Here is a 12173-nt window from a genome sequence, read left to right on the forward strand (position 1 = left end):
GTGGTGGTCATGCTTGCACACTATAGAAAAAAGCGCAAGTATCTCTGGTGGCCGGGACCATAGGAGCATACATAGGCTGGTGCTTTTTCCTATAGTGTGCAAGCACGGCCACCGATGCTGGATTTAAGGGTGGTCATAACCATGGAAACAAGAAGTGTATAATGTGATGTAAAAATGAGTCTAGCCAGCAAAGGAGGTAATATGGAGAATAATATACTAGCAAGTGGCTTGTAATAATACTAAAACTTGGTCTACATGATATATGCCATTTGCTGAAGTGAGACAACCCCTTTAAGTGCTTTTGTCAGTAAAGAACTACTTGCAGATGTGAGGCTGACTTAGCTATTTTTCTTGCTTTGCTACATAAGCCTGTTTAAAAGGCAGGAAGGCATCTCTGCCAATCCTCTGTGTGAAAATAAGGCAGTGCTCATTGCTGCTGTGTTCTCCCTACTTGCTGTCTATCTGAGCCTATCAGCTCTTTAACAAAAGCAAACTACACCTTGAACAATTTTATTTCACAGTTTTGGATGAATGTCGGATGAGCCAGAGACATCTCCAAAGTAACATTTAACTAAAAGTGAGACAAGAGAATTACATCACAAAAAAAATTACATCTCTTAGTGAAACATGCAAGCTAGACTTCTTTCTAGAAGGACAAATGGACAAGAGAACCAGAATCAATCAAGAGACTTGCCTTGAGGGTTCTCTTTGGAGTGCTCTTTATCATTAGGGAGACCGAAAAATATACATGAGTATTGTATGCCTGACAACACTACTATTGGTTTCTAGGAAGAGTAAATTGCATATCTTAATTCTTCTGGCACTAGTTGGATATCCCCTTTTTTCTTGTCAGGCAAGCTAATTTACATACCTTTGGCTTTCTAGGAATGAAATAATCTTCTCTCATGTCAGCCAAATTACAATTAAGTAAGAGACATTCTTGTTTACTTCTGCAACGTGCCGGTCCGCAGGGGTAGAACAGGTGAGGTTCACGGTGGGCCGAAGCGTACAACAGTTCATGGGTTACTCACGGTTTAGCAGACGCCTCCCTGGGCCAGCAGTGCAGTGAATGGGAGACCAGCACTGGATTGTCCGCGGCACACTCCATTACAGGGGACACCGGCCAGGTGGTGATCGAGGTGCCCTTGATGGGGATTGGATTTCCGGGTGCTTGTGCAGCTGGGCCCCTGACTTAGTGTCATCACGCCAGCACCTTGATGGTGCAAAATGTTGAGAGTGGTAGTAGTATGAAGATAGAAGAATGAGGCAGGTTTAACTACAACGGTAACCTTTACTATAACCAGGTTCTTAATAACGTTTACTTCCAGTAATAAAGCAGTCTCTGATACACATGCAGGTTGGATGTGATGAATCCCAGTAACAGGCTGTGCTGGTAGTAATGGGTCAGGCTAGGGTAGTTAGTTATGTACTCACTGATATTCAGTTCCTTATTCTAGTTCTGTTTCTCCAGCTCTTTAATGGTGAGGCTGCCGGAAGCTAAGTCCTTCACCTTGAATCCTAAGGTCCTTGAAGCCTGGTAAAATGGCTGTTGTTCTTTGTGTCTTTATCCTCTGTTTCCCTTGAACTGCCTTGCATTAAAGACAGCGAGCAGCTGCACTCTCACTCCTTCTCTCCACTGACTAACTAGGCCTCAACTACTCTATTTATACTGTGGGGCTACCCCCATCTAGTGGTGGATGTATGTAGTGCACCTGACAGCCTGGTAACAGGGATTTCACATAATACAATACAGCATGAAATTACAGATGACAAAACAGGCTGTCATCTGTAGGCTAGTAGGACACTGCACTTCTTCTAGAAAGAGAACTAGCTTCTCAGCCTTTAGGCTAAGATCAAATGTAGAATCTGTTTGTTTCCATCCTTGGCATATCCACTGTAAGAGGGCACATATCTTGGCATATCCACTGTAAGAGGGCACATATCTTGGCATATCTACTGTGAGGGGGCACATATCTTGGCATATCTACTGTGAGGGGGAACCAGATTTTTGTCCCTAAAGGGCCCTCAGGAGATTATAACAAAAATCAAACCACGGTCACCTGACCAAAAACTCCTTATCTAATGTGAGGGGGCACATATCTGGGTATAACTACTGTGAGGAGGCACATATCTGGGTATAACTACTGTGAGGAGGCACATATCTGGGTATAACTACTGTGAGGGGGCACATATCTGGGCATAAGTACTGTGAGGGGCACATATCTGGGTATAACTACTGTGAGAGGGGCACATATCTGGGTATACCTACTGTGAGGGGGCACATATCTGGGCATAACTACTGTGAGGGGCACATATCTGAGTATAACTACTGTGAGAGGGGCACATATCTGGGTATACCTACTGTGAGAGGGGCACATATCTGAGCATAACTACTGTGAGAGGGGCACATATCTGGGTATAACTACTGTGAGAGGGGCACATATCTGGTAAACCTATATATCTACTGTGAGGGGCACATATCTGGGCATAATTGCTGTGAGGGGGCACATATCTGGGCATACCTACTGTGAGGGGGCACATATCTGGGTATAATTACTGTGAGGGGGCACATATCTGGATATAACTACTGTGAGGGGGCACATATCTGGGTATAATTACTGTGAGGGGGCACATATCTGGGTATAACTACTGTGAGGGGCACATATCTTGGTGTATCTACTGTGAGGGGGCACATCTTGGCATATCTACTGTGAGGGAGCACATATCTGGATATAACTACTGTGAGGGAGCACATATCTGGTATAACTACTGTGAGGGGGGCACATATCTGGATATAACTACTGTGAGGGGGCACATATCTGGGCATAATTGCTGTGAGGGAGCACATATCTGGGCATAACTACTGTGAGGGGCACATATCTTGGTATAACTACTGTGAGAGGGGAACATATCTGGTATAACTATATAACTACTGTGAGGGGGCACATATCTGGCATAACTACTGTGAGGGGGCACATCTCTTGGCATATCTACTGTGAGGGGGCACATATCTGGGTATAACTACTGTGAGGGGGCACATATCTCGATATAACTACTGTGAGGGGGCACATATCTGGATATAACTACTGTGAGGGAGCACATATCTGGCATAACTACTGTGAGGGGGCACATCTTGGCATATCTACTGTGAGGGAGCACATATCTAGATATAACTACTGTGAGGGAGCACATATCTGGATATAACTACTGTGAGGGGGCACATATCTGGATATAACTACTGTGAGGGAGCACATATCTGGATTTAACTACTGTGAGGGGGCACATATCGGGCCATAACTACTGTGAGGGGCACATATCTGGCATAACTACTGTGAGGGGCACATATCTGGCATAACTACTGTGAGGGGGCACATATCTGGATATAACTACTGTGAGGAGGCACATATCTGGATATAATTACTGTGAGGGGGCACATATCTGGCATAACTACTGTGAGGAGGCACATATCTGGATATAATTACTGTGAGGAGGCACATATCTGGATATAACTACTGTGAGGGGGCACATATCTGGCATAACTACTGTGAGGAGGCACATATCTGGATATAATTACTGTGAGGAGGCACATATCTGGATATAACTACTGTGAGGGGGCACATATCTGGCCATAACTAATGTGAGGGGGCACATATCTGGATATAACTACTGTGAGGGGCACATATCTGGGTATAACTACTGTGAGGGGGCAAATATCTGGGTATAACTACTGTGAGGGGGCACATATCTGGATATAACTACTGTGAGGGGGCACATATCTGGATATAACTACTGTGAGGGGGCACATATCTGGGTATAACTACTGTGAGGGGGCACATATCTGGATATAACTACTGTGAGGGGGCACATATCTGGATATAACTACTGTGAGGGGCACATATCTGGTATAACTACTGTGAGGGGGCACATATCTGGATATAACTACTGTGAGGGGCACATATCTGGTATAACTACTGTGAGGGGGCACATATCTGGATATAACTACTGTGAGGGGGCACATATCTGGGTATAATCAAGTAAGATGTCGCACTAGGAAAAAAGGACACCAAGTCGGTGCTCCTGTGAAATTGAGACCACTCGCTCAATACAAAAAAGTAATAATAAATAGTATAACAGGGCACTCAAGAAACCGTGACCATGTGGTTAAACAGTTAAATACTTTATTTGTGATTATAATCAATCAAAATGCTGGAATTCAATTGTATACACAATATGATATTATCTTCGATAATAATGATCGATTATATACTCAAATGAGATAATTATATTCGGCAGCATACAATAAAAAATAAAAAATAATTGATTGGCACTATAGGTGATTCAATTAACACAATATGTAAAATCAAGGCAATATTCTTAGAAATGCATAGTAGTTGTGAATCAATAATCCCAAGATAAATAATGTCAATAGTTTATAATTGTTGCACCTGGGTATCGGTGTATAAAATCAGCTATATAAAGTCAAGTCTTTATGTCCACTCACTGGCCACTGAGGAAGGGGCAATACGTTGGACCCCGAAACGCGTCTGGTGCTACACCCCCTACCTAACCATTGAAGGATCCAAGCACCTTAAATCGACCATTTGACTGACTATACCTGGATACTCCTCCCGACGAGAAATCTCTGAGACAACACCACTGCAAAATCCCAAGCATAACATCATTGCGGAATCTTCCATTCAGAGGCCGTCAGTCAGGGACTCTGGCAGTGACGTGAAACAGAACTACAGAGCCGTCGAGGAAAAACCTCCTGATACACTGTGCCAAACAACCACGGGCACATTAAGGGAGAGGAATAGATCCAAAGTCTGCAAAGTCTTCGGTCGAATATAAGGTAACCAATTAACCTATACTTGCAAGTAATTTTGTAGCGGGACGCCGCTACTTGTTTCGTTTCGGTGGGACGCTGCCGATATCGAGAGTGGACATAAAGACTTGACTTTATATACCTGATTTTATACACCGATACCCATGTGCAACAATTATAAACTATTGACATTATTTATCTTGGGATTATTGATTCACAACTACTATGCATTTCTAAGAATATTGCCTTGATTTTACATATTGTGTTAATTGAATCACCTATAGTGCCAATCAATTATTTTTTATTTATTATTTTTTATTGTATGCTGCCGAATATAATTCTCATTTGAGTATATAATCGATCATTATTATCGAAGATAATATCATATTGTGTATACAATTGAATTCCAGCATTTTGATTGATTATAATCACAAATAAAGTATTTAACTGTTTAACCACATGGTCACGGTTTCTTGAGTGCCCTGTTATACCATTTATTATTACATATCTGGATATAACTACTGTGAGGGGGGCACATATCTGGCCATAACTACTGTGAGGGGGGCACATATCTGGGTATAACTACTGTGAAGGGGGCACATATCTGGTATAACTACTGTGAAGGGGGCACATATCTGGGTATAACTACTGTGAGGGGGCACATATCTGGGTATAACTACTGTGAAGGGGGCACATATCTGGTATAACTACTGTGAAGGGGGCACATATCTGGTATAACTACTGTGAGGGGGCACATATCTGGGTATAACTACTGTGAGGGGGGCACATATCTGGGTATAACTACTGTGAGGGGGGCACATATCTGGGTATAACTACTGTGAGGGGGGCACATATCTGGGTATAATTACTGTGAGGGGGGCACATATCTGGGTATAACTACTGTGAGGGGGCACATATCTGGGTATAACTACTGTGAGGGGGCACATATCTGTGAGTAGACTGAAGGGGACTGAAACACTGGGTAGAAATTAAAAGTAGGCACATAGTATATTGACATATATCCGCTCTGTGTACGGTATTTCATCTATAATACATGCAGTTTCATTGCTGTAAGCGCCGTGCAAAATGCCACAAGGGGCCCCCTGAGACTTTATTGCCCAAGGGCCCACATGAACCTGGAGCCGGCCCTGATTGGAGGCTTAGGTTAGGCCCAGGGGAGGCAGTTCTGTTAGTGTTAGGTACCCTTCTCCTGTGGAAACCACCTTGATGCCAGTAGATGGGCCGACACACATTTCATCAAACGTCCGCAAAAAGCTTCTATTTTTTATGTGTAGTAGGTAGAGTGCCACTTTAATCCAGAATAATCCCTAATCCTTAGTTCTATTGTTTGCATGTGTAATGGTGTGCTGCCATATGTTTTTGTTTGCGGTCTTCCATCTACACCTCCACGTCCACAGCCTCCTCAGCCTCCTCCTCCGCTTGGACCTCTGCCTCCTGGTTCAAGATGAATATTTTGATGTATTTTATGTTAAGTCATTTCCCTATGCACATTTGTTTGCAGGGTATTTGTCCTGCTCTTACACCCACTTTGGAGCCTTTTGCAGCCCTCTAGCCCTTTCTATGACTTTTTTATAGCCATTTTTCAGCCCCAAGGTTCGGGTCACCATTGACTTCAATCAGGGCCGGTGCAAGGATTTGTGCCAACACAAGCGAAGCTACATTTTGGCGCCCCTCACAGTTCACCTGACTCTGGTCCCGTCTGCAGCAGCGGGATTCTCCTCTGTGTGGTCCTGGTGTCTTCTCTCTGCTTCAGACAATCGCTGGTTTAAGGACCGTATTTTTCGCCCTCTAAGACGCACCGGCGCATAAGACGCAACTAGGATTTAGAGGAGGATAATAAGAAAAAAAATATTTTCCATTGCACCTCAGGTCAGACCAGCAATCAGACCCCCAATGTTAATCAGACCTCAGATCAGACCCCCAATGCCTCAGATCAGCCCCCATGTCAGCCATAAGCCCCCATCCATCCGCCCTCCATGTCAGCCATAAGCCCCCATCCATCCGCCCTCCATGTCAGCCATAAGCCCTCCATGTCATGCCCCACCATGTCAGCCGTCATGCCCCCCATGTCAGCCGTCATGCCCCCCATGTCAGCCGTCATGCCCCCCATGTCAGCCGTCATGCCCCCCCATGTCAGCCGTCATGCCCCCCCATGTCAGCCGTCATGCCCCCCCATGTCAGCCGTCATGCCCCCCCATGTCAGCCGTCATGCCCCCCCATGTCAGCCGTCATGCCCCCCCATGTCAGCCGTCTTGCCCCCCCATGTCAGCCGTCATGCCCCCCCATGTCAGCCGTCATGCCCCCCCCATGTCAGCCGTCATGCCCCCCCCATGTCAGCCGTCATGCCCCCCCCATGTCAGCCGTCATGCCCCCCCATGTCAGCCGTCATGCCCCCCCCATGTCAGCCGTCATGCCCCCCCATGTCAGCCGTCATGCCCCCCCCATGTCAGCCGTCATGCCCCCCCCATGTCAGCCGTCATGCCCCCCCCATGTCAGCCGTCATGCCCCCCCCATGTCAGCCGTCATGCCCCCCCCATGTCAGCCGTCATGCCCCCCCCATGTCAGCCGTCATGCCCCCCCCATGTCAGCCGTCATGCCCCCCCCATGTCAGCCGTCATGCCCCCCCCATGTCAGCCGTCATGCCCCCCCCATGTCAGCCGTCATGCCCCCCCCCATGTCAGCCGTCATGCCCCCCCATGTCAGCCGTCATGCCCCCCCCATGTCAGCCGTCAGCACAAATAAAATAAAATATATAACGTACCTCTCCTGCTCCTGGAGGCCGCTGCTCCTCACCACCAGCGCTCTCTCTCTTCTTCCTGGTTCTCGGCTGTCAGCTGTGAAGGCTGCGCGCAGTGAGGTCACATGGTGCGCAGCCCTTTACAGCAGGCAGCCGAGCGGAGGACCAGGAAGCAGTGAGTACAGATCCTTCACCGCTTCCCGGTCCTCCGGTACTAATGAAGCGCTTCCAAAATGGAAGCGCTTCATTAGTATTCACCCCATAAGACCCAGGGGCGAAAATACGGGGTATTTAAAAAAAAATTAAAAGTTTTATTTTTCGGCCCCCCCGTCTCTGCGCCCTAAGGCAGCTGCTTGGTCTGCCTTATTATAGCACCGGCCCTGACTTCCATGGTGTTTGTTCGGGATCAAGTTTTGAACCAGAAGCAGAATATCCACTGGTCCGCTCATCCCTAGTAGTGATTCTCTTGCCTCACAGTTGAAGGTTGCTTTGGAGGTGTCTTTGTCTGAGGTTAATCCAGAATAGTGAAATGAAGTTGCTGAAGGTGTTGTCCATCTTTGCTATGCTGATGGTGTATTCTCAGGGGAATAGGAAGGAGACAGCAGGAGCTATAGATCACAGCAGCAATGAGCGCTTCATTATGTTCACACAGAGGATTGGCAGAGATGCCTTAATGCCTTTTTAAAAAGGCTTATGTAGCAAAGCTAGAAAAATGGTTAAGCCAGCCTCACATCTGCAAATAGTTCTTTCAGAATAAAAGGCATTATTCAGAGAAAAGCAGATAAGAACATTTCTAGTTGCAAGGCCTTAGGGGGGACCTTTGGGTGGGTACTATTTCAATTATGGAGACCAGTTGATACACGTGATGATCATTGTGGGCTAGACAACACTCCTCTGGATTTCTGTGTAAAATGTATGCAAATTATCATAGTAACATAGTACATAAGGCCGAAAAAAGACATTTGTCCGTCCAGTTCGGCCTGTTATCCTGCAAGTTGATCCAGAGGAAGGCAAAAAAAAACCCTGTGAGGTAGAAGCCAATTTTCCCCACTTTAGGGGAATAAAAAATTCCTTCCCGACTCCAATCAGGCATCAGACTAACTCCCTGGATCAACGACCCCTCTCTAGTAGCTATAGCCTGTAATATTATTACACTCCAGAAATACATCCAGGCCCCTCCTGAACTCTTTCAGTGTACTCACCATCACCACCTCCTCAGGCAGAGAGTTCCATAGTGTCACTGCTCTTACCGTAAAGAGTCCATAGTCTCACTGCTCTTACAGTAAAGAGTCCATAGTCTCACTGCTCTTACAGTAAAGAGTCCATAGTCTCACTGCTCTTACAGTATAGAGTCCATAGTCTCACTGCTCTTACAGTAAAGAGTCCATAGTCTCACTGCTCTTACAGTAAAGAGTCCATAGTCTCACTGCTCTTACAGTAAAGAGTCCATAGTGTCACTGCTCTTACAGTAGAGTCCATAGTCTCACTGCTCTTACCGTAAAGAGTCCATAGTCTCACTGTTCTTACAGTAAAGAGTCCATAGTGTCACTGCTCTTACCGTAAAGAGTCCATAGTCTCACTGCTCTTACAGTAAAGAGTCCATAGTCTCACTGCTCTTACAGTAGAGTCCATAGTCTCACTGCTCTTACAGTATAGAGTCCATAGTCTCACTGCTCTTACAGTAAAGAGTCCATAGTCTCACTGTTCTTACAGTACAGAGTCCATAGTCTCACTGCTCTTACAGTAAAGAGTCCATAGTCTCACTGCTCTTACAGTAAAGAGTCCATAGTCTCACTGCTCTTACAGTATAGAGTCCATAGTCTCACTGCTCTTACAGTAAAGAGTCCATAGTCTCACTGCTCTTACAGTAGAGTCCATAGTGTCACTGCTCTTACCGTAAAGAGTCCATAGTCTCACTGCTCTTACAGTAAAGAGTCCATAGTCTCACTGCTCTTACAGTAAAGAGTCCATAGTCTCACTGCTCTTACAGTATAGAGTTCAAAGTCTCACTGCTCTTACAGTATAGAGTCCATAGTCTCACTGCTCTTACAGTAAAGAGTCCATAGTCTCACTGCTCTTACAGTACAGAGTCCATAGTCTCACTGCTCTTACAGTAAAGAGTCCATAGTCTCACTGCTCTTACAGTAAAGAGTCCATAGTCTCACTGCTCTTACAGTAAAGAGTCCATAGTCTCACTGCTCTTACAGTAAAGAGTCCATAGTCTCACTGCTCTTACAGTAAAGAGTCCATAGTCTCACTGCTCTTACAGTAAAGAGTCCATAGTCTCACTGCTCTTACAGTATAGAGTCCATAGTCTCACTGCTCTTACAGTAAAGAGTCCATAGTCTCACTGCTCTTACAGTAAAGAGTCCATAGTCTCACTGCTCTTACAGTAAAGAGTCCATAGTGTCACTGCTCTTACAGTAGAGTCCATAGTCTCACTGCTCTTACCGTAAAGAGTCCATAGTCTCACTGTTCTTACAGTAAAGAGTCCATAGTGTCACTGCTCTTACCGTAAAGAGTCCATAGTCTCACTGCTCTTACAGTAAAGAGTCCATAGTCTCACTGCTCTTACAGTAGAGTCCATAGTCTCACTGCTCTTACAGTATAGAGTCCATAGTCTCACTGCTCTTACAGTAAAGAGTCCATAGTCTCACTGTTCTTACAGTACAGAGTCCATAGTCTCACTGCTCTTACAGTAAAGAGTCCATAGTCTCACTGCTCTTACAGTAAAGAGTCCATAGTCTCACTGCTCTTACAGTATAGAGTCCATAGTCTCACTGCTCTTACAGTAAAGAGTCCATAGTCTCACTGCTCTTACAGTAGAGTCCATAGTGTCACTGCTCTTACCGTAAAGAGTCCATAGTCTCACTGCTCTTACAGTAAAGAGTCCATAGTCTCACTGCTCTTACAGTAAAGAGTCCATAGTCTCACTGCTCTTACAGTATAGAGTTCAAAGTCTCACTGCTCTTACAGTATAGAGTCCATAGTCTCACTGCTCTTACAGTAAAGAGTCCATAGTCTCACTGCTCTTACAGTACAGAGTCCATAGTCTCACTGCTCTTACAGTAAAGAGTCCATAGTCTCACTGCTCTTACAGTAAAGAGTCCATAGTCTCACTGCTCTTACAGTAAAGAGTCCATAGTCTCACTGCTCTTACAGTAAAGAGTCCATAGTCTCACTGCTCTTACAGTAAAGAGTCCATAGTCTCACTGTTCTTACAGTAAGGAGTCCACAGTCTCACTGCTCTTACAGTATATAGTCCATAGTCTCACTGCTCTTACAGTATATAGTCCACAGTCTCACTGCTCTTACAGTAAAGAGTCCATAGTCTCACTGCTCTTACAGTAAAGAGTCCATAGTCTCACTGCTCTTACAGTACAGAGTCCATAGTCTCACTGCTCTTACAGTAAAGAGTCCATAGTCTCACTGCTCTTACAGTAAAGAGTCCATAGTCTCACTGCTCTTACAGTATATAGTCCACAGTCTCACTGCTCTTACAGTAAAGAGTCCATAGTCTCACTGCTCTTACAGTAAAGAATCCTCTTCTATGTTTGTGTACAAACCTTCTTTCCTCCAGACGCAGAGGATGTCCCCTCGTCACAGTCACAGTCCTGGGGATAAATAGATGGAGGGAGTGATCTCTGTACTGACCCCTGATATATTTATACATAGTAATTAGATCTCCCCTCAGTCGTCTTTTTTCTAACGTGAATAACCCTAATTTTGATAATCTTTCACGGTACTGTAGTTGCCCCATTCCAGTTATTACTTTAGTTGCCCTCCTCTGGACCCTCTCCAGCTCTGCTATGTCTGCCTTGCTTACAGGAGCCCAGAACTGTACACAGTCCTCCATGTGTGGTCTGACTAGTGATGTGTAAAGTGGTAGGACTATGTTCTCATCACCGCAATCTATGCCCCTTCTGATGCAACCCATTATCTTACTGGCCTTGGCAGCAGCTGCCTGACACTGGTTTTTGCAGCTTAGTTTGCTGTTTATTAAAATTCCTAGATCCTTTTCCATGTCAGTGTTACCCAGTGTTTTATCATTTAGTATGTACGGGTGACTTGCATTATTCCTTCCCATGTGCATAACCTTACATTTGTCAGTGTTAAACCTCATCTGCCACTTATCTGCCCAAGACTCCAATCTATCCAGATCCCTCTGTAGTAGTATACTGTCCTCTGTAGTATATATACAGTATACTGTCCTCTGTAGTATATATACAGTATACTGTCCTCTGTAGTATATATACAGTATACTGTCCTCTGTAGTGTATATATATATACAGTATACTGTCCTCTGTAGTATATATACAGTATACTGTCCTCTGTAGTATATATATACAGTATACTGTCCTCTGTAGTATATATACAGTATACTGTCCTTTGTAGTATATATATATACAGTATACTCTCCTCTGTAGTATATATACAGTATACTGTCCTCTGTAGTATATATACAGTATACTGTCCTCTGTAGTATATATACAGTATACTGTCCTTTGTAGTATATATATACAGTATACTCTCCTCTGTAGTATATATACAGTATACTGTCCTCTGTAGTATATATACAGTATACTGTCC

General features: G+C 44.8%; 1 protein-coding gene across 1 annotated transcript in view; it reads left to right on the forward strand.

The window, feature by feature from the left end:
* Positions 1-12173, forward strand: part of LOC120996658 (transient receptor potential cation channel subfamily M member 2-like) — a 143231-nt gene that overhangs the window by 3706 nt on the left and 127352 nt on the right. The window lies entirely within an intron of this gene.

The sequence above is a fragment of the Bufo bufo genome, chromosome 3 (assembly GCF_905171765.1).
Source record: "Bufo bufo chromosome 3, aBufBuf1.1, whole genome shotgun sequence".
Lineage (NCBI taxonomy): Eukaryota > Metazoa > Chordata > Amphibia > Anura > Bufonidae > Bufo > Bufo bufo.